The sequence below is a fragment of the Pristiophorus japonicus genome, chromosome 1, assembly GCF_044704955.1.
Source record: "Pristiophorus japonicus isolate sPriJap1 chromosome 1, sPriJap1.hap1, whole genome shotgun sequence".
Taxonomy (NCBI): domain Eukaryota; kingdom Metazoa; phylum Chordata; class Chondrichthyes; family Pristiophoridae; genus Pristiophorus; species Pristiophorus japonicus.
Genome location: NC_091977.1, coordinates 154,673,907 through 154,695,882, shown reverse-complemented (window position 1 = coordinate 154,695,882; position 21,976 = coordinate 154,673,907). Strand labels below are relative to the sequence as shown.

The window sequence follows — 21,976 nt, the reverse complement described above, 5'->3', positions numbered from 1 at the left end:
GGACTTGGAACTATATCGCTGTTCCTTCATCGTTACCCGATCAAATTCCTGGAACTTCCCTACCTAATAGCACTGTGGGAGTACCTTCACTACAGACTACAGTGGTTCAAGAAGGTGGCTCACCACCACCTTCTAAAGAGCAATTAGGGATGGGCAATAAATGCTGGCCTTGCCAGCAACGCCCATATCTCACGAATGACTAAAAACAAACCTTCATCAACCCGCTCTGTTACTTCATCAAAGAAGTCAATCAGGTTAGTTAAACATAATTTGCCTTCAACAAATCTGTGCAGACTGTCCCTTATTAACCCATACTTCTCCAAGTGAGAATTATTGTGTCGATGACAGTGGTTTTTCATAGTATATCGACTGTCATTAGACTGATTGGCCTGTAATTTCCAGGTTTATCACTCTCCCCCTTTTTGAACAGGGGTGTAACATTTGCAATTCTCCAGTCCTCTTGCACCACTCTCATATCCAAGGAGGATTGAAAGATTATGGTCAGAGCTTCTGCTGTCTCCACCCTTGATTCCCTCAGCAACCAAGGAAGCATCCCATTTGGTCTGGGTGACTTGTTAACTTTGAATGATGCCAACCTATTGAGCACCTCCTTTCTATCTATTTTAATCCTAACCAATAGCTCTACTCCCTCCTTCTCAATGCCAACATTAACTTCATCCTCTTGTTTTGTGAAGACAGATATATCTACTCATTCAGTACCTCAGGCATGCCCTCTGCCCCCACATCAAGATTTCTTTTTTTGTTCCTCGTTGGCCCCACCATTCCTTCAACTATCTCTTTACTTTTCAAATGTTGAGAAGGATTTTTGGGTTCCTAGTTATGTTCCCTGCTACTCTTTTCTCATACACTCTTTGCCCTTCTTGTATCCTGTTTCAATTTCCCCCTGCACTCTCTGTATTCTATACCTGACATTTGTCATAAACCTGCATTTTGTGTTTAATTTTAGCTTCTTATTTCCTTTGACATTAAAGGGAGCTCTAGCTTTGCATGCCCCATCTTTCTTCCTTCAGGGTTCTTGGTTTGTCTCCAAACAATTTGTGCCTTGAAAGCCTGCCATTGCTCATTTTTCCAGTCCACCTGTACTAGATCTTTTCTCAAATCATTGAAATTGTCTCTCTTCCAGTTGGGTATATTCGTTTTCTTTGTCCCTTTCCAGGACTACTTGAAAGTGAATTATATTATGATCACTATTACCCAGATGTTCTCCCGCTGAAACACACTCCACTTGGCCTACTTCTTTCCCCAGAACTAGATCCAGCAATGCTTCTTTCCTCGTTGGGATGGAAACATACTGATTAAGAAAGTTCTCCTGTACATATTTTTGGAATTCTTCACCCTCCTGGCCCTTTACATTGTTTTTTCAGTCTATATTAGGGTAAATGAAGTCTCCCACTATTATTTTTACATTTCTCTGAAATTTGCCGACAGATTTGCTCCTCTATCTCCTTCTCACTATATGGGGGTCTATAGTTAACACCCAGCTCCTTTTCTGCTCCTACCCAAATACATTCAGTCTTTTGAACCTTCGAGTGTATTCTCTCTCTGTAACTGTAATATTATCCTTGATCAATACTGCTTGATTTTGTTCCTTCCCTATTCCTCCTGAATACATTGTAGCCAATGTTTAGTTCCCATTCCTGTTTATGGTTAAGACAGGTCTCCATTGTAGCCATTATCATAACCCCGTGTGGCACCTTGTGCCTGCAGTTCATCAACTTTATTTGTAACACTCCTCACGTTAACACACATGTATTCAGCAGCATGCCAGTCGGCATTGCTTTTTTCCCCTCTATTTAACTCCTGTTCTTTCTACACTATTTTTTATTCTGTTGCCAATAGTTTCTGTGCACCTTGTCTCTCCTCTCTGCTGGCTACATCTTGGTGCCCTTTCCCCAGCCAAGTTAATTTAAAACCTCCCCAACAGCACTCGTTAACCTCGCAGCGAGGACACTGGTCCCAAAGTTTGATACTTTCAATCTGCCCATATTGTTCAGAAAAGTCAGCGAGTGACATTTAAAAACATTGGGCTAGAATTTCCAAACAATCCGCCAGCACCCGATTGGCACCCAAAATACAGCTAAGATTCCCAAGATTATTGCCGGCGAAAAATTCCCCCCAAAAAAGAAAAAAAATTCGCCCAGCGAAAAAATTGGCCTTGCACCCCGATTCTCGGCAAAAAAATGTAATCTTGGGCCGATTTGACGGTTTTTAAAGAAAATGGGTGATAATTAATAAATTTACTAAAAATTTACACAGAGGCCGCGGGTTGGGCCTAGGAGGAGAAAAGCACAAAAAATATTTTTTCAAAAAACATAAAATTTAAAAAGAAAATCATGAAAACATTCTCAGGACCCTTTTCACTGAAATCACTACAAGAGAATTTTAAAATATTTCGTAAAAAAACAATTACTTTCTTTTTCTTGCAGGGCTGCTTACCTACACCCAGCACCGCTGATTCTCATGGGCGTTTTTTTTTCAACTTACCTATGGGTCACTGCTGAGCCAAAAATCGTGCCATGGCGATCTATGGACGGTGCACGTTGGCGGTCCACTCCCCAGCAGGACTTCGAAACCGCCGGCAGAACTCAGCTGGCAATTTTTCGCCGACCCGGTTCTCGCCCAAAACAGTCAATACCGCCGAGAAACCGGGTGGCGAAGCACTGGAAATTCTAGCCCAGAGTATTTCTGCAGCTGTCAAATCAAAGAGAAACATTCAAAGAGGTGCTTAAAATATTCTATGAGCAAAAAGCAAAAAAAAACCTTAAAAATTTGATTGAGAAATATTTGCCGAGAGATGTACCCAGAAGACTTCACTGTGTAGAATTAAGGAGGTTCTATTCGAGAGACAGAGTTAACATACTTGCACTTAGATTGTACCTAATCACATAAAAACATCTCAAAGCACTTTACATAATGAACTTATTTGAAGTGCAGTGGCTATTGTATTGGAAAACTTAAATATATACATAGGTAAAAACAAAATGCAAACCAAAATCATTTGAAAAAGATTGATAGCTCCGTAAATCTAAAAACTGCATTAACTGAATTAAGTCATAGCCAAGAGAATCAAATCAAAAACAAAAGTCGACTGAATAACTAGGTATAGTAGTTGCATGTAAATCACAGTTATTAACCATGTGAAATAATGGGTTGAAGTCACCTACAGGCCAAGGACAATGGTGAGTACATTTTCTATTGCCATCTGTGTTGCTTTTTGTTCTAAGTGCTGCATCAGTTTGAGTGAACTGCGAAAAGAAGCAAGACTTTTGATGGCAAGTGAAGGGAGAGGTAAAAAGGGGAAAAATGTAAGCCTAGAAATTACTCTGGCCAATGCACCCACAAATTCCTCTCTCCACCATTTTAAAAGTGGCATTCACCCAGTTAAAATCAACAGGTTAACAACTTCATGAAAATAGTAGAAAGAAGAATTTGATTCATGCCAGCAAATACTAAAAACATTCATTAGGTCAGGCAATATCTGTGGAGAGAACGATTTAGAAATTTTGGTTGTGGACCCTTTGGAGAGAACAGAGGCGTTCACGTTTCAGGTGTATGACAAAGATGCCACTTGACCTGATGAGTATTTCCAACATTTTCTGGTTTTCTTTCCAGATTTCCAGCAGCAGTATGGTTTTCCTTTTTGTACAATAATTGCAGTAATTCCAGCTTTTGGAGAAATCAGGCTAGAGTCACTATAGTTAGCCATTCTGTTCCTTGTACAAACAGAAAACACAAAATAACTTGTCAATAATGATCAATTCTGACAATTTCAGAAAAAAATGAGGTAAACTGAAAATCAAGACCACAACACTGGAATTAGCAGGATATCCATTATTACGTTTTATTGCTGCCAATTCCCCTCATTCAACACACTTAAAATCTTCCAATCACCTTATCTTGCATTTCTTCTTACCAGCAGGACATGAATTTCTTTTAAAAACTATCTCTCTCTAGCCACTTTCACTTTAAAAAATAATTTGTTACATTGTACCCCTCGACTGACTGGCTCATTTTTGTATTTCAAGTGTCCCTATTTAATCTTTTCAAAAATGTATTCTCATGTTCAGCAGGAGACGACCAGCTCTGGTAACAAATGTACACTAACAAACTAAATGTTTTCACCTCCAGAAGAATCCTGCTCATCAGAAATAATACTGGTCGAAAACACTGCAGGGTAAAAGCATGAATTGTGGTGCTTTATTTTTCTTTTGCAGCCTTTTAAAAAAAAAAGTTTGTTTTCTTCTTTCAGGGAATGCATTATAGCTGACTAATAAATAGTGCAGTTACATTAGAGCTTTATGTACCATGACATTACGTTGCAGTTTCCAAATTTTTGAAGCAAGCAACCTTTCTTAAAACACTATGCAAGTAAAAATGGAACATAATTTATCTCTAAACTCGCAAGCTGCCTGTTCTGAAGTTAAAAAACTGTCTCTTCTTCCATTATCAATAAGCCCGTCCTGATTCCAGAGTTGGAAAGCCACTTTTGACCTATGTGCAGTTCCTGAACTCATTTATCACACAAATGAGAATAAAAATTACAGTGCAGAGTCTCTCGTCTATAGAGAACCGGTAATAAGAGTCACTGCAGGGAGACTGTTTGAATCACTATGTACCAACGTGGGAAAGCAGATCTCAGGAGAGGACAGCAGTAAAATAAAAGTTTAAAATTTGTTACATTTGTTTTCAGAGTTAAAGAACAGAGAGGAAATTAATTGTAAAGTTATTAAAAAAAAATTAGGAAATAAATATTTTTGGCTATCCCAGTGCATCCATTGGAAAGTGTACTTTCAGTATGGGGCTGAACAATATAGATCCACAAAATCACAGATTCGGAGACAGATGATCTCAGCCAGGGTAGTGACAGGGATACCACAATTGGTCTCAATACAACTGGGAAAGGATTGGCTAACAAGTGCATGTGCTCTACAACCACTGAAGTCAATGGAAATGAAAATCTGTCGGCATGTATATAATGGGCGGCTGATCGATATTACCCATTTCACACTTCGGTCAAAGTCAAAATTACCCCCTGTGATCTTTGTACAGAACTGATACTTGACCTGAGGAGGGAGTATGAAACAACCCAACAAAAATGATGCTCTTTGTGGAAGAAACACACAAATTAAATTCAAAAAAGTTTACAATGCCCATCAACTCAGGAGTAATTCCATTCAACTCCTAAAGCTACTTATGGCAATATGCTGATAAATTATCTCCAGATTTCTAAAGCTATTCAATGGCCCGGATTTTGCGTTCGGTATGGCGGTGTACTCTTTTGCATGCGGGAAATCAAGAACTTGCGGTCTGTCAACGTACGCGTCGACAGGCCATCTGCGTGGGCCACAAAAAAGCAATCACTGATGCAGAGTTGACCGATTTGCCCACTGACTGGCCAGCAATTGTGCATGGACGTTTTACGGTTGATGCAAACAGGCGCAGGGCTGGTTTGCATCAACACAAGGAGATATTTAAGGCATTAATTAAACATTTTCAGATCGTAAATGATACACATACACTGCATCAGAGCTACACAGAGCGTCTTAACCGGAGTGCATTTAAACAGAGTATTTTATTTGGGAATTTGGAAAGAGTGGGAATTTCTGCGAAGTATTGATGAGTAGAAACTTTAAATAGTGAAATTTACTTCAACATTTTGATTTGAGCCTAGAACTTTAAAAACTGTAGTTGACAGAAGCTGTGTGCCAGTGGCCATTGACAGTCAGTCAGCTGTAAGAGATTGAAATTCAGTTGCTACTGCCAGCTGACACCGCCTGAGTGAAGATGTGTGTGGGTACCGCCTGATGGGAAATTCGGTTGTCCTTTTTCAAGGGTGTAAAGATTTGCCACCACGCCGACTACTGCCATGGAAATCATGACGTCCGTACGCGTGCAATGCCTCCTTGGCGTCGTTCTCATGAAATTCACTTGGGCCATCTCACTTACCGGCTGGTGGCGATGAAGCCTGAAAAAGTTGCTGTGCACAAAGCAGGGAAACGATTCTGGGGCCTTATTTAAATAGAGCTGCAGCCAGCCTAGAAAGCCTGCGGTCCGTGCTTTTGGATGTTCATGCAGTTCGAAGGTTCAGACGTCCTGCGGCTGCTGACTCTTAAGCTTCTGTACTCGCATCTCGGAGGCATTGATGGGTTCAAGACTGGGTCAATTTGGAACTAGCATATCGCTGTTACCTCTGCAAAGTTATGGGTGCAGTGATCGCACACCATATCGTCCTGCAGCAAAGACTTGAAAGGTGCCGGCTGCAGAGACAGCTTATGGCAAATGTGCATGCTCGCCAGAGGAGAGACCCAAGAGGCCGGGACAGGATACCGCACAGTTGGAGGTTTTACCGTGCACATTATTCTTACCTTGAGATGTCCGAGGAGCAGAGCCCAAGAAGGTTGAGATTCACCAAAGAGGTGGTGACAGAGCTCTGCCACCTCCTGCAGACATACGCACCAGGGCCTCGCTTTCAGTGACAGTGAAAGTGACAGTAGCCCTCAACTTCTGTGCAACCTGCTCCTTCCAATTTTGTGTAGGTGATATATGCAACATCTCGCAGTTTGCAGTACATTTTGCTGCATTTGCCAGGTTACCGACGCTCTCTACAGCCGACAAATGGACTACATCAAGTTCAGCATGTCCGGGGAAGACTTGGCTGAGCGCTCCCCTGGCTTAGCCAGGTTAGCAGGCTTCCCCAGAGCACAGGAAGCCATTGACTGCATGCATGTGGCATTGAGGGCCCTGCCCCAAGATGGAGAGCTGTTTCGGAATTGCAAGGGTTACCACTCCTTCAATGTACAGCTGATTTGCGATCACGGGCAGATGATCCTCGCTGTCCATGCCCGGTATCCTGGCAGCTGCCACGATGCATTCATCCTGCGGGAGAGCACTGTGCCACGACTCTTCCAGCCACCGCATGAAGGCTGTGGCTGGCTCCTCAGTGACAAAGGATATGGCTATGACACCCCTCCGCAATGCCACCACCCCTGCCGAGCAGCGCTATAACAGCAGCCATAACACAACCAGGACCATTATCGAGCAAACTATCGGGGTCCTGAAGCAGCGTTTCCACTGCCTTGACTGCTCTGGGGGGGTTGGGGAGGGCCGGGGGGGCGATGGCATTTCAGTTCTCAACTGAGAGTCTCCATTTTTACCAGTGTGTGCTGCATGCTGCACAACTTGGCCATTATGAGGGGCCAGCTATTACCACCAGGGATGGATGACCCACCTCGATGAGGAGGAAGACGAGGAGCTTCAGCCAAGGAGGAGGCAGCCTGACATTGCTGCGGCTGGAAGGGCTGCTCGTCAGATTCGCATCAACATCAATGCCAGTGAATGACTCAAGACATGCCGATTTGCCAGCCTGTATACCTTGGCGTCGACTAAATACATCGCTCCCCACCCTGCAACCCTTCTTGTATATCAATCGCAGCAGAATAATGTGAAAAATGTAAATTTTGTTTGCAAGAACATACGAAATAGGAGCAGGAGTAGGCCATATTGTCCCTCGAGCCTGCTCCGCCATTCAATCAGATCATGACTTATCATCGACCTCAACTCCACTTTCCAGCTCGATTTCCGTATCACTCGATTCCCCTGGACTCCAAAAATGTTTCTATCTCAGCCTTGAATATATTCAGACACTCAGCATCCACAGCCCTTTGGGGAAAAGAATTCCAAAGATTCACAACCCTCTGAGTGTAGAAATTCCTCCTTATCTGTGTCTTAAATGGCCTAACCCTTATCTGGAGACTGTGCCCCCTAGTTCTAGACACTCCAGCCAGGGGAAACAACCTCTCAGCATCTACTCTGTCAATCCCTTTCAGAATGTTGTATCTTTCAATGAGATCAGCTCTCATTCCTCCAAACTCCAGAGAGTATAGGCCCATTCTACACAATCTCTCATCATAAAACAGCCCTCTCCTCCCAGAAATCAATCTCGTGAACCCTCACTGCACTGCCTCCAAGGCAAGTATATCGCTTCCCAGATAAGGAGACCAAAACTGCACCCAGTACTCCAGGTGTTGTCCCATCAAGGCCACGTACAATTGCAGCAAAACTTCCTTGCTCTTATACTCCAACCCCCTTGCAATAAAGGACAACATGCCATTTGCCATCCCTATTGCTTGCTGTACCCGCATGCTAGCTTTGTGTTTCTTGCAAATCTCTCTGAACACCAACATTCAAAAAATATTCTGTTTTTCTATTCTTCCGACCAAAGTGAATAACCTCACATTCCCCCACATTATACTCCATTTACTAGAATGGTTCCAGGGATGAGGAATTACAGTTAGATGGATAGACTGGAGAAGCTGGAGTTCTCCTGAAAGCAGAGAAGGCCAAAAGGAGATTTGATAGGCATTTAAAATCATGAAGGGTTTAGATATAATAAATAAAGAGAAACTATTTCCAATGGCTGACGGTTCGACAACCAGAGGACACAGATTTAAGGTGACTGGCAAAGAATCAGAGGCGATATAACGAAAAACTTTAATTACCCAACAAGTCGTTAGGATTTGGAATGCAGATTCAATATGAACCTTCAAAAGGGAACACCTTGAAAATTTTCAGTTGATCAGAGAGAGCCAGCATGGATTTGTAAAAGGTAGGTCATGTCTGACAAGCCTGATTGAATTTTTTGAGGAGGTGACTAAGTAGTGGACAGGGGAATGTCGGTGGATGCTGTTTATATAGACTTCCAGAAAGCATTTGATAAAGTTCCACATAAGAGACTGTTAATCGAGGTAGAAGCCCACAGAATTGAGGGCAAATTATTGGCCTGGTTTGGAAATTAGCTGAGTGGCAGGAGACAGAGAGTAAGGATAATAGAAAGAGTAGGTACTCAAATTGTCAGGATGTGACTAGTGGTGTCCTGCAAGGATTTGTGTTGGGGGCTCAACTATTCACAGTATTTATTAACTTAGATGATGGCATAGAAAAATCATATATCCAAGTTTGCCAATAACGTACAAGAGAGGCAGCATTGTAGGCAGTGTAGCTGAAAGCATAAAATTACAAAGGGATATTGATTGATTAAATGAATGGGCAAAACTGTGGCAAATGGATTTCAATGTAAGCAAATGTGAGGTCATCCACCTTGGACCTAAAAAGGATAGAACAGGGTACTTTTTAATCGTGAAAAGCTAAAAACAGTGAAGGTCCAAAGAGACTTGGAGGTCCAGGTACACAGATCATTAAAATGTCATGAACAGGTCATAATCAAAAAAAGCCAATGGAATGCTGGCCTCCATATCTAGAGGACTAGAATACAAGGGGGTAGAAGTTATGCTCAGCCGTACAAAACCCTGGCAAGACCACACGTGGAGGACTGTTAGCAGTTCCGGGCACCACACCTCAGGAAAGATACAATGGCCCTGGAAAGGGTGCAATGCAGGTTCACCAGAACGACATCCAGACTTGAAGGGCTAAGTTACAAAGAGAGATTATACAAATTATGGTTGTATTTCCTCGAATTTAGAAGGCTAAGGAGTGAACTGATCGAAGGTTTCAGGATATTAAGGGGAATAGATAGGGTAGATAGAGAGAAACTATTTTTGCTGGTTGGGGATTCCAGGACATGGGCCCCAAGCTTCCACATGATTTGCGCCTGATTTTTAGGAGCAACTGGTGGAGAACGGACTATCATAGAAATCGCAATTCTCCACATTTTTTTTTCTGCAGTTCTAGTCAGTTAGAACAGTTTCACTTTGGAACAGAATTTTTTCTTCAAAAGGGAGCGTGTCCGGCCACTGACGCCTAATTTCAAAGTTTCCACAGTGAAAACGTACTCCAAACAAACTTAGAATGGAGCAAGTGAAGATTTTTGTAGAACTGAAAAAACCTGTTCTACACATTAAAAAATCAGGCGCAGGTTACAAATTAGGCATCCAGAACGAGGTGGGGGGGGGGGGGGAAGGGAAGTCATTAAATTCTACAATAAATCCTTATTTATACTTATACAAATATTATACAAATAAATCCAACCTGAATAAACATTTATAAGCAAAGAAAAGATTAAATAAACCATCTTCCTACCTGTGTGAAAGTGTTTCAGCCAGGGAGAATGCTGCAGGAAGCCTCACAAGTTGAGGCAGCCGTTCGTTCCTGCGGGGGGGGGGGGGGGGGGGGGAGGGAGGGAGTGTGGGCCCGACCGACCGACCGAACGCAGCGGGGGGGAAGGAGACAGTGAGAAGGCTGCAGGAAGCCTCACAAGTTCAGCAGCCATTCCCGACGGCAGCGAGGGGGGGGGGGGGGGGAGGCCGTCGGGAATGGCTGCTGAACTTGTGAGGCTTCCTGCACCTTCTCACTGCTGCAAGAAGCCTCAGTGCTGATGTGCTGATGGCAATGTGCTTTTATTAAAAAATGTTCAAAAATTAAACAGCTACAAAGAACTACAAAAATGGCCGAGTGCCAATGTTTCCTTCACACTGCGCGTGCGCGAACGCTCCAACGCGCACGCGCAGGGTTGCCGGCAGGGAAAAAAATAATTTAAATGGTACCCGCCCCCTCCCACTTACAAAATCGGCGCGAGTGTAGGCTCCGCCCCCTGGGCGCTGCGCCAAGCAGACATGGAGCTGCAGGGCGCTCCAGAATCGCACGTTTTTTTTCCGCCGCGAAAAACGGGCGCCCAGCTCGGAGGGGCGCCCGTTTTGTAGCGTGTGGAAACTTGGGGCCTAGGAGACACAGTCTAAAAAGTAGAGCCAGACCTTTCAGGAGTGATATTAGGAAATACTTCTACACACAAGGAAGGAAGCATTGTTGGATCTGTTTCTGGGGAATAAGTTGGGTCAAGCAGAGCAAGTGTCAGCAGGGGAACATTTATGGAACAGTGATCACTGCATCATAAGTTTTGGACTAGCTATGGAAAAGGACAGGGAGTAATCTAGACTAAAAATAATTGGAGGAAGGCCAATTTCAGTGCGTTGAGAAAGGATCTGGCCCAGGTAAACTGGAATCAAAGATTGGCAGGTAAAACTGTAAGCGAACAATGGGCTGCCTTTAACAAGGAGAAGGGGAAAGGCAAAGCAACCAAAGCCAGAGCTCCCTGGATGGCAAAGAGATAGAGAGTAAGATGAAGCAGAAAAAGGGAGCGCGTGACAGATGTCAGATTGAAAATACAAATGAGAACGAGGCTGAATATAGAAAGTTCAGGAGAGGAAGTGAAAAAGGAAATAAGAAGGGCAAAGAGAGTGTATGAGAATATATTGGCAGCTAAAAGAAATGGTAATCCAACAGCCTTCTATAGGCATATGCCGATTAGGGACCAAAATGGAGACCTATACATGGAGGCTGTGGGCATGGCTGAGGACTTTGCATCTGTCTTCACCAAGGAAGATGCTGCAAAGTCATAGTGAAAGAGGAGGTACTGGAGCTACTGGATGAGATAAAATATTGCGAAAGAAGAGGTTCTAGAAATGCTGTCTGTAAGTTCATAAGTCAACAGGACCGGATGGGATGCATCCTAGGATGCTCAAGAGAGGTTAAGGAGGAAATCGCAGAGGTACTGGCCATAATATTCCAATCCTCCTTGAATACGGGGCTGTTGCCAGAGGACTGGAGAATTGCAAATGTTACACCCTTGTTCAAAATAAACCCAGCAACTACAGGCCAGTCAGTTTAACCTCAGTAGTGGGGTAGCTTTTAGAAACGATAATCAGGGACAAAGTTAACAAGTCACTTGGACAAGTGTGGATTAATTAAGGAAAGCCAGCATGGATTTGTTAAAGGCAAATCGTGTTCAACTCACGATCGCGTTTTTGATGAGGTCACAAAGAGGGTTGATGAGGGCAATGCGGTGATGTGTTGTATTGGGATTTCCAAAAGGCGTTTGATGAAGTACCACATAATAGGTTTGCCAACAAAGTTGAAGCCCATGGAATAAAAGGGACAATGGCAGCGTGGATATGAAACTGGCTAAGTGACAGGAGTAAGTATAGTGGTGAACGGTTATTTTTCGGACTGGAGGAAGGTATATAGTGGTGTTCCCCAGGGGTCTGTAAGAGGACCACTGCTTTTCTTGATATATGTTATTGACTTGAACTTGGGAGTACAGGGCACAATTTCAAAATTTGCAGATGACATAAAACTTGGAATTATAATGAACAGTGAGGAGGATAGTGATTGACCTCAAGAGGATATAGACAGACTGATGGAATGGGCGGACACGTAGCAGATGAAATTTAACACAGAAAAGTGCAGAGTGATACATTTCAGTAGGAAGAACGAGGAGAGGCATTATAAACTAAAGGGTAAAATTCTAAAAGGGGTGCATGAACAGAAAGACCCTGGGGGTATATATTGCACTAATTGTTGAAGGTGGCAGGGCAGGTTGAGAAAGCGGTTAAAATAGCATAAAGGATACTGGGCTTCAGAAATAGCAGCGTAGAGTACAAAAGCAAGGAAGTGATGATAAGCCTTTATAAAACACTGGTTCGGCCTGAATTGGAGTATTGTGTCCAATTCTGGGCACCGTACTTTAGGAAGGATGTGGAAATCTTGGAGAGGGTGCGGAAAAGATTTCGAAGAATGGTTTCCGGGATGAGGGACTTCAGTTACTTGGATTGACAAGAGAAGCAGGGATTGCTCTCCTTAGAGCAGCGAAGGTTGAGAGGAGATTTGATAGAGGTGTTCAAAATCATGAGGGGTCAAGACAGCTAGAGAAAAACTGTTCCCATTGGCAGAAGGGTTGAGAACCAGAGGACACAGATTTAAGGTGATTAGCACAAGAACCAAAGGCAACATGAGGAAAAACGTTTTTATGCAGCGAGTGGTTAGGATCTGGAATGCACTGCCTGAAGGGGTGCTGGAGGCAGATTCAATCACGGCTTTGAAAAGGGAATTGGATAAGTACCTGAAGGAAAACAACTTGCAGGGCTACAGAGAAAGGACAGCAGAGTGGGACTAGCTGAAGTACTCTTCAAGAGAGCCGGCACGGGCTCAATGGGCCGAATGGTCACCTACTGTGCTGTAACCATTCTATGAGTCTAGGATTCTAATTGACGAGGAATAGAGACGGGTCAGGAAGAGTCTGTAAAGAATTCAGTTTTACCTAATTAGCACACAGACAAAAAGTTAACATAACCACAATATTTTTGGCGCTCTGGAATTTCTAGGCCACTGAACATTAACACAAACAACGGTGTGCTGAAAACAAGCCAACACCTTCATCCCCAAAAAAATCATACGCTCAAGACCCCTTCAAACATTCTCAACGACATCCAAGTGCAACTGTTGACATCCAACAAGGTAGCCATCTCTGGCGACGAGCAAACAATTGTTTCTTCGTTCATCCAAGTGCAACAATTTACATCAGCTCACATTCCAACAAGGTTGCCATCTCTATTGGATATCAAGCAATTGTTTGGTCGGTCTTACAAGTGCAACTAGTTTTCAAGTTCATATCTTGACAAGGTGAGGATTTGCGGCCACCTTCCCACAGGTCTTTATTTGCTCATGTATAGTGCTTTACCACCCCTTTCCTTCTCCCCCCGTCCCACGCCTACTGCTCCTCCTCACTGGGGTCTCAGGGCCCTCAGCAAGGCTGGTAGTCGGTTGCTGATTTGGAGCCGCAGCCACACATGATGGCCGAACAGGAAGTCCGCGACCAGCTCGGGCCCTGGAAGGCCCGGCTGCGGACTTCCTCACCTCAGCATGGGCGGCAGCACTCTGTTGTGGATGGGTTGCAGAGAGCAGCAGGTGCAAAGGCGGAATGATGTCGTGAGACGACATCACGTTCCAACAGACCTGACACGGTGCTACTCCCCCGGGGCAGAGCCTCATCAGCTGCAGCAATCTGGGTGAGCACAGATTGCTGCCCTAGTTGGGAAGGTTGGGTCCCCGTTGAACTGATGGAGCCCCAGACAGGATGGCAGCGGTCAGTGCGTCCGTGGAATCAAGTTGCCTCTGCATTAAGAGTGACTACATCTGCAGCATCCCACAGAGCTGATTGATGCCACCACGCACTGACGACATTACAGTCTCTGCAGGCCTACAATAGCATCAGCCTGGTGCTCAATGGACACTGAAACGTCAGCGATAGCCCCTGCCACCATGTCTGGGACCCCATGGTCACTGTTTGCATCCAACATACGTTGGTATCCAACAAGGATGAGCTCGGTGGGCTGCTGAGAGGCATGAGCAACAGTTGAGGCGAACTGATCTATCCTCACAGCTAGTGCATCAAGACTTTGTGGCACCCTTGCGAGTGCACCCAGCAGATCGCTGTGCAACTGCAGGGATTGTCTAGCGACACCCCGAGTTCCGGCTCAGCATCAGAGTGGTGCTGAGCATCATTCAGGCACACACTTGCCCTCCGGAGAGCACTTCGGTCCCGGAGCATCACCCACCTCCACCTCCCCAACCACCCCTTCATCAACAAGGGTGCTGGCCCCGCTCTCAGATGCCGCTGACTCCTGCGTGACATCGAAGGAGGTGTCCTCATCCGTCTCCTCGGCAGCATCTCCACCAGTGGAAGGCTGACGTGAAGGCCCCAGTGCGTCTGGTTGATCATCTGAAAACACAAACACATAGAAGACTGGTTACCTGCGGGTGAGGGGGCCAGGGGCGGTGAAAGCATTCGAGAATGCCAGTCTCATGGAAAGAGCTGATGGATTGTGGTATCAGGCCTAAGTGGCCTGCCGGACGCTGCAAAGGAACTCAACATACCGTCACTGTTCCGAGGCCTCACCCACCACCAAGGCACCAACTTGAACGTCCATCAGAGCCGAGATGTGTTCCTCAGAGTCCCCTCCTCCAGTCCTCTCTGATCCCTGCGGTTGTGGGCGAGCTTTGCCTGTAAGATTAAAGAGAATGTCTGAATTAGAGCCCTTTTTTCAGTATGTCTCAAGTGCCTTACATAGTTGAGTACATGTTTACTGGACTTGCTGTGGTAATTCTTGAATTAGGGGGCCAGGACCTAACATTAACAGGGAGGCTACTGTCTTCCAGATGCATAAGACTGAGGAGTTAACAACATCAGGCGTGGGTCTGCAGAACCGAGGAGGAACATTCACAGCGCAAGCAGGGCCTTGCAGTGAGTGAGGCTTCAAATGGGAACCTTGCATCTGGCCTCACCCAAGTAGAGCCTGGAATCCGAAACACTACATTGAGCAGAGAGTGCATAGTGAGCTCAGAGCTTAGCATGTTCACGTTTAAGATTAAGATACTCACCCTCACCAACCGAGTCATGTCGTTCCACTTTTTTCGGCATTGAGTGGCTGTTCTGGTCACCGTGTCACTGGCAGACACTCATTATGCTATTTCCCTCCCTAGCCATCTGTACGTCTGTGATTGTGGTCTCGTCCCAACCTCTGTCCTGAGCAACTCCTGCTGCCGCTCCAGGGCATCAAGGATTGCATCCACGGTGGCGTCCAAGAACCGATGGGCACGCTGACGAGCTGCTGCTGCTAGGTCTGCCATGCCCACCGTCTGAGTGCAGAGGAAGCGAATATAACCACAAGGCGTTGAGGCCCCCAATCAACGTGACAATGGAATCCAAATGGTGCCACTATGTCTGTGGCGCAGCTCCAAATGCTGCTTAACGGCCCACTCAACGCTGCTTGTCACCTCCAGATAAGTGTGCAACGCCATGATTTTAGGCTGCAATCCACTCTTCAGGCGACAAAACTGAATTTCACATTTCGGGCCCTAATGCCTGGCAGTAAAAAATCCTCTCAGCCAGTGGCACCACCTCAAAATCAGTGGTACCAAATTTCACTCCCTAAGTGTTTGTCCTGAATAGGTGCCAATCACTGAGAGCAGGGAAGCCAAGTCATCACTTGTAACTTGGGTGAGGCTGCTATCGTATAAAAGTGAAAAGGTCTGCAGAAGCACAGAATGCACTTAAAAAAAGTGTTTTATTTGGGAATTTGGAAGGAGTGGGAATTTGCAGAAGATGGGGAAGGACCTATTTGGAGGAGGTATCGGCAGCGGCGGAACCTTCAACAATTTACAAAAAAAACAAGGACAGCGGGTAGGTGATTGGTTGGCGAGTATTAAGGGTTTTTTTCCCTCTCTTTTCTCACTAACCGAGGTTTAAACTAGGTGCGGGAAACTATAAAGTACTGTATTAAACTTATAGCTTGTGTGTCTAGAGTGCATTATGTGGGAGTTTGTGGACACCGAGGCTGTCCCAAGCAAACACATCTGCAGGAGATATGTCCATCTTGAACCTCTCTGGCTCAGAGTCATTGAGCTGGAGATACTCCGACACCTAAGGGAGGGGGAGGAATTTCTGGACAGTTTTATCCAGAATACAGTCACACCCAGAGGAAAGCACAGGTTCAAGAAAGGGAGGGTGTAACTGTTAGGGAGTGGGTAGCTGGGATTTAGGAGAGATTGAGAAGGAGGTCCTGCAGACACTAGTCCTACCCAACAGGAATGATGTACATGCTACCTGTGAGGACAAGGAGAAAGACTGCAGGGAGGAAAGCCACGATGCAGACCAATGCACACTGGCTCAGAAGGCTGTCCAGGGGGGTGGAGGGGGCGACAGAATAGAAATGTGGTATATATCAGGGACTCTATAATTAGGGGGATATATAGCCTTCTCTGTAGCCAAGAACAAGAATCCCGAAGGGTGTGTTACCCCCGGTGCCAGGGTCAGGGATATCTCATGGTGGCTGGAGAGGAACTTGGAAAGGGAGGGGATAAATCTAGTTGTCGTGATCCATGCTGGAATAAATGACATAGATCAGAACAGGGAGGAGGTCCTGCTGAAACAGTATCAGGAGTTAGGCTCTAAATTAAAAAGCAGGACTTGGAGGGTAATAATCTCTGGATTATTGCCCGAGCCACTTGCAAATTGGCATAGAAGCAGACAGATCAGGAGAATTAACATGTGGCTAAATGGCTGGTGTGGAAAAGATGGGTTCCTTTTCATGGTACACTGGCACCAGTTCTGGGACAGGAAGGAGCTGTACCAATGGAACTGGGATGGGACCAGTGTCCTAGCGGAAAAGGTAAATAGGGAGGTGGCAAAAGCTTTAAACTAGTAAGATGGGGAGGCGGGGGGGGGGGACCTACAAGAAACATAACTAGCCTAATGTAAACAAAACAATAAAAGAGAGCATAGGAAAGAATACAGTAAGGGAGGACATTAATGGCAAGGGAATAAATAGTAATAGAACAGGAGTCTACAAAGATGGTTAAACATAAAATGAGACGAAATCCACAGATGACGATAGAGAGATGGCAGAAATATTAAATAATTATTTTGCTTCAGTATTTACCAGGGCGATAGAACAGGTGGACATGACATTGGATGATGGGATTAGTAATAAGATAAGTACATTTGAAATTTAAAAAATTTAAATAAACTAATCAAACTCAAAGAGGATAAAACTCCTGGTCCGGATGGATTGCATCCTCGCATTTTGAAAGAATCTAAGGAAGAGACAGCAGAGGCATTACTACACATATTTAATAATTCATTAGAAAAAGGTGTAGTGCCAGAGGACTGGTGGATAGCTAATGTTATACCTATATTTAAGAATGGGATAAAACATGTCCAAGGAATTATAGACCAGTCAGCTTAACATCGGTGGCGGGGAAAATAATGGAATCCCTACTAAAGGAGAAAATAGAACACATCTAGAAATGAAAAATATAATAACAAATAACCAGCATGGATTTCGAAAAGGAAAGTCTTGCTTGACCAACTTCATTTAATTTTTTGAAGAGGCAACAGAGAGAGCAGACAATGGTAATGCAGTAGATGTAATTGATACAGATTTTCAAAAGGCCTTCGATAAGGTACACCATAATAGACTAATGAGCAAGGTCAGAGAATGCAGAGTCAGGGGACAAGTAACAGAATGGATAGCTAGCTGGCTTCAAGACAAAAAGTAGAGAGAAGGGGTAAAGGGTAGCTATTCACAATGGCAGAAGTTGGGTAGTGGTGTTCCACAAGGATCAGTTCTGGGACCACTGTTGTTCATAATTTATATTAATGATTTAGACTTTGGAATCAAAAACACAAATTCTAAATTTGCAGATGACAAAAAATTGTGGGGAGATAGTCAATACCGAGGAGGATTGCAACAAATTACAGGAGGACGAATAAATTTGTAGAATGGGCATATAATTGGCAAATGAAGTTCAACACAGATAAAAGCAATGGTAGGAAAAATATGGAGGTCACTTATTACTTGGGGGGTGCGAGTCTAGGTAGGTACAGGAACAAAGGGATCTCGGAGTACAAATACACAAATTACTAAACGTTGCGACACAGATTAGCAAGGCCATTAAAAAAAGCAAACCAAGCACAAGGGTTTATTTTCAGAGGTATAGAATTGAAAAGTAGGGAAGTTATGCTAAACCTGTATCGAACCTTGGTTAAACCACACTTACAGTACTGCGTACAGTTCTGGTCGCCATATTATAAAAAGGATATAGAGGCACTATAGAGGGTGCAAAGAAGATTTACAAGGATGATACCAGAAATGCGAAGGTATACATATCAGGAAAGGATGACCAGGCTGGGTCTCTTTTTTTCTTGAAAAAAGGCTGAGGGGTGAAGCAATAGAGGTATTTAAAATTATGAAAGGTTTTGATAGAGTGGATACAGAGAGAATGTTTCCACTTGTGGGGAAGAGCATAAGTAGAGGCCATCAATATAAGATAGTCACCAAATAATCCAATAGGGAATTCAGAAGAAAATTATTTACCAAAGAGTGGTGAGAATGTGGAACTAGTTACCACAGGGAGTGGTTGAAGCGAATAGGATAGATGCATTTAAGGGGAGGTTAGGAAAGCATATGAGGGAGAAGGGAATAGAGGATTTTGCTAATAGATTTAGTGAGGAAAGTCAGGAGGAGGCTCGAGTGGAGCATAAACGCTGGCATGGACTGGTTGGGCCGAATGGCCTGTTTTCTGTGTTATCAATCCTACGTAATCCTACGTATGAAATGAGTTTCTGCAAATATTGGCCCAAATTAGTTTTAATGCCTAAAATTATCCAAAAATTAAATTAGTGAGGTTGGTGGAATGAAAATAATTATGTATAAAATTCCAATTCTGTAAATTATAATTAGATCAAATTTCGGGATTCCATTACATCTCATTAGGAGATTCCCTTCGGAAATGATCAAAATGTAATTCTGCTTTATGATTGGAGGACCAGACCCACATAATCCCAGGTAGATTTCCGCACCACCTGCGTCCCTGAGATCCATGGGCATTATGCTGCTCTCCACCTCAAACTTTTGCAGCCTCGCCGCCAGCAGATAGGTTCGTAATTCTTTCGCGGGTCAGAGATGTGCTTTGTCTCCGACTGCAATTTTTGGCCCAATATTTTGTCTAGCTCAGTTTGCCTTCGTACTTGGAATGTTCTTGTATCAATTCTGCACAAGTGCAATTTCATGTAATTATTTCTATGTTAAATCAATTCTCAGTGAAATTTGGCTATATCCTGTTGGTATTGACATGATACCTGGCATATTCGTTGCAGTGGCATGCAAATCTCACCTCCAACTATTCTGGAAGGTATCGGGCTCGGAAATTGGTAGTGACACCACCAGGTTTCACTGGTCATAAAATCCTGTTGTGGTATAGTTTATATATCTGACTCGTAGGTATTTTTCAGGTAAAAGATTACATAAACAAATATTATTCTGATCTGCTCCTCGATCTCAATTATTTTTGCATTTAACTAACCATGAAAACATTAGCAAGTCTGCAATACAACACAGGTGGTAAATCAGAGCAGAGTACATTTGTTTATCACAAATCCAATCATATATTCATATTCAAAGTCAAGTGGCTACTTACTTAGGAGAAAACGGCAAGACTTGAGATTTAATCATCTCAAAATTGTTTTCATACACAAAAAAATGATGGTTTGTTTAAAATACCCAGTAAACACTTCATTACGTTGATAGACTCGGAACGTAAGTTTGTCAAATTTGCAGACATCTAGGGAGAAAAATAATAATCAAACCCTGCACTTTTAAACAGCAAGTGCAAATAATTTATTGATGGAAGTATGGATTTGAAAAAAAGGTTTCAAGTGTAACAGAAAAATAATTAGAATACAATGCTCGCATAAAATGAGCTTATGCTGCTTCATCAGCGTGCTTTCTTCTATTAGCAAACTTATCAATCATCACTGTTAGATATATTTACCATTGTCCAAATGTTCTCCATTGAATAAAATGAAAGTCCATAACCCGTAAAGCCAACACAATCTGTAACAGCAACATTTCAATAAATTCATAAAGGTTTATCTTTATGAATATTTATTTTGCTTTCCTCCTAGAGTAATACTGTTTTAATAATTGAAAAATAGCCACACATTTGAAATTTTTTTTTAATGCAGCTTTTTCAAGGTGGCAGAGGCATTTAGAATTCAAGTCTTAGATCAGTATATCAAAACGCTGAATATCTCGGCTTTCTTATACTTTTGAACAGATGGAATGTGTAAATGTCAAAATAAATGAAACTATCTTCTGAATGAGCTAAAATAAGGCTGTGATATTTAGGTCCTTTAATCGTTGCATCACTGTTCTGCCTATTTCATCACATCATATCTTAGGCAGTCCCTCAGAGTCGAGCATGACTTGCTTCCACACGAAAAATGAGTTCTCAGATGACTGAAGAGTCCAATGTGGGACCTACAGTCTCTGTCACAGGTGGGGCAGACGGTGGTTGGAGGAACGGAAGGTTGGGTACCTGGTTTGCCGCTCACTCCTTCCTCTGTCGACGTGTGGCTTCAGCTTGCTCTCAGCGAAGAGACTCGAGTGTTCAGCGCCTTCCCGGATGCTTTTCCTCCACTTTGGGCGGTCTTGGGCCAGGGATCCCCAGGTGTCGGTGAGGATGTTACATTTTTTTCAAGGAGGCTTTGAGGGTGTCCTTGAAGCGTTTCCTCTGCCCACCTGGGGCTCGCTTGCCGTGTCGGAGCTCCGAGTAGAACGTTTGCTTTGGGAGTCTCGTGTCAAGCATGCGGGTGATGTGGCCCGTCCAGCGGAACTGATCGAGCGTGATCAGTGCTTTGATGCTGGGGATATTGGCCTGAGCGAGGATACGGATGTTGGTGCGCCTATCTGCCAATGGGTTTGCAGGATCTTGTGGAGGCAGTGTTTGTGGTACTTCTCCAGTGTTTTGAGGTGCCTGCTGTATATAGTTCAAGTCTCGGAGCCATATAAGAGGGCGGCTGTCACCGCTGCTCTGTAGACTATGAGCTTGGTGCCGGCTTTGAGAACCTAGTCTTCAAACACTCTCTTGCTCAGGCGACTGAAAGCTGCACTGGCACACTGAAGGCGATGTTGGATCTAGTCGTCGATGTCTGCCCTTGTTGGCAGTAGGCTCCTGAGGTATGGAAAATGGTCCACGTTGTCCTAAGTCTCGTCGTGGATTTTGATAACCAGGGGGCAGTGCTGTATGGTGGGGGCAGGTTGGTAGAGGACCTTTGTGTTACGGATGTTTAATATAAAATCCATGCTCTCATAACCTCGGTGAAGGTGTTGACGATGGCTTGGAGTTTGGCCTCCAAGTGTGCGCAGACGCAGGCGTCGTCTGCGTACTGTAGTTCGATGACGGAGGATGGGACGACCTTGGATCTGGCCTGGAGGCGGCGGATGTTGAACAAATTTCCGTTTGTTCTGTAATTTAGCTCCACTCTCGTGGGGAGTTTACTGAGGGCGAGGTGGAGCATTGCAGCAAGGAAGATCGAGAAGAGCATTGGTGCGATGACATAGCCTTGCTTGACCCCGGTCCGAACATGGAATGGGTGTGGTGGATCTGCTGGTCAGGTTCACGGCTTGCATCGTGGAGCAGGCAGAGAATGGTGACAAACTTTTGAAGGCAGCCGAATCTGAGGAGGACACTCCATCACGCACGGTTGACAGTGTCGAAGGCTTTTGTGAGGTCGAAGAAGACCATGTACAAGGGTTGGTGCTGTTCCCTGCATTTCTCTTGTATCTGCCACACGATGAAGATCATGTCCATTGTGTCCCTTAAT

General features: G+C 44.2%; 1 protein-coding gene and 1 pseudogene across 9 annotated transcripts in view; both read right to left on the bottom strand.

Moving 5' to 3' along the window:
* The window catches only part of fbxl17 (F-box and leucine-rich repeat protein 17), a 1,396,933-nt gene that overhangs the window by 1,034,112 nt on the left and 340,845 nt on the right, over window positions 1-21,976 (bottom strand). The gene's annotated exons all lie outside the window — the stretch shown is intronic.
* LOC139261120 (NADH-ubiquinone oxidoreductase chain 5-like) overlaps window positions 13,013-21,976 on the bottom strand; it is a 24,313-nt pseudogene continuing 15,349 nt past the window's right edge.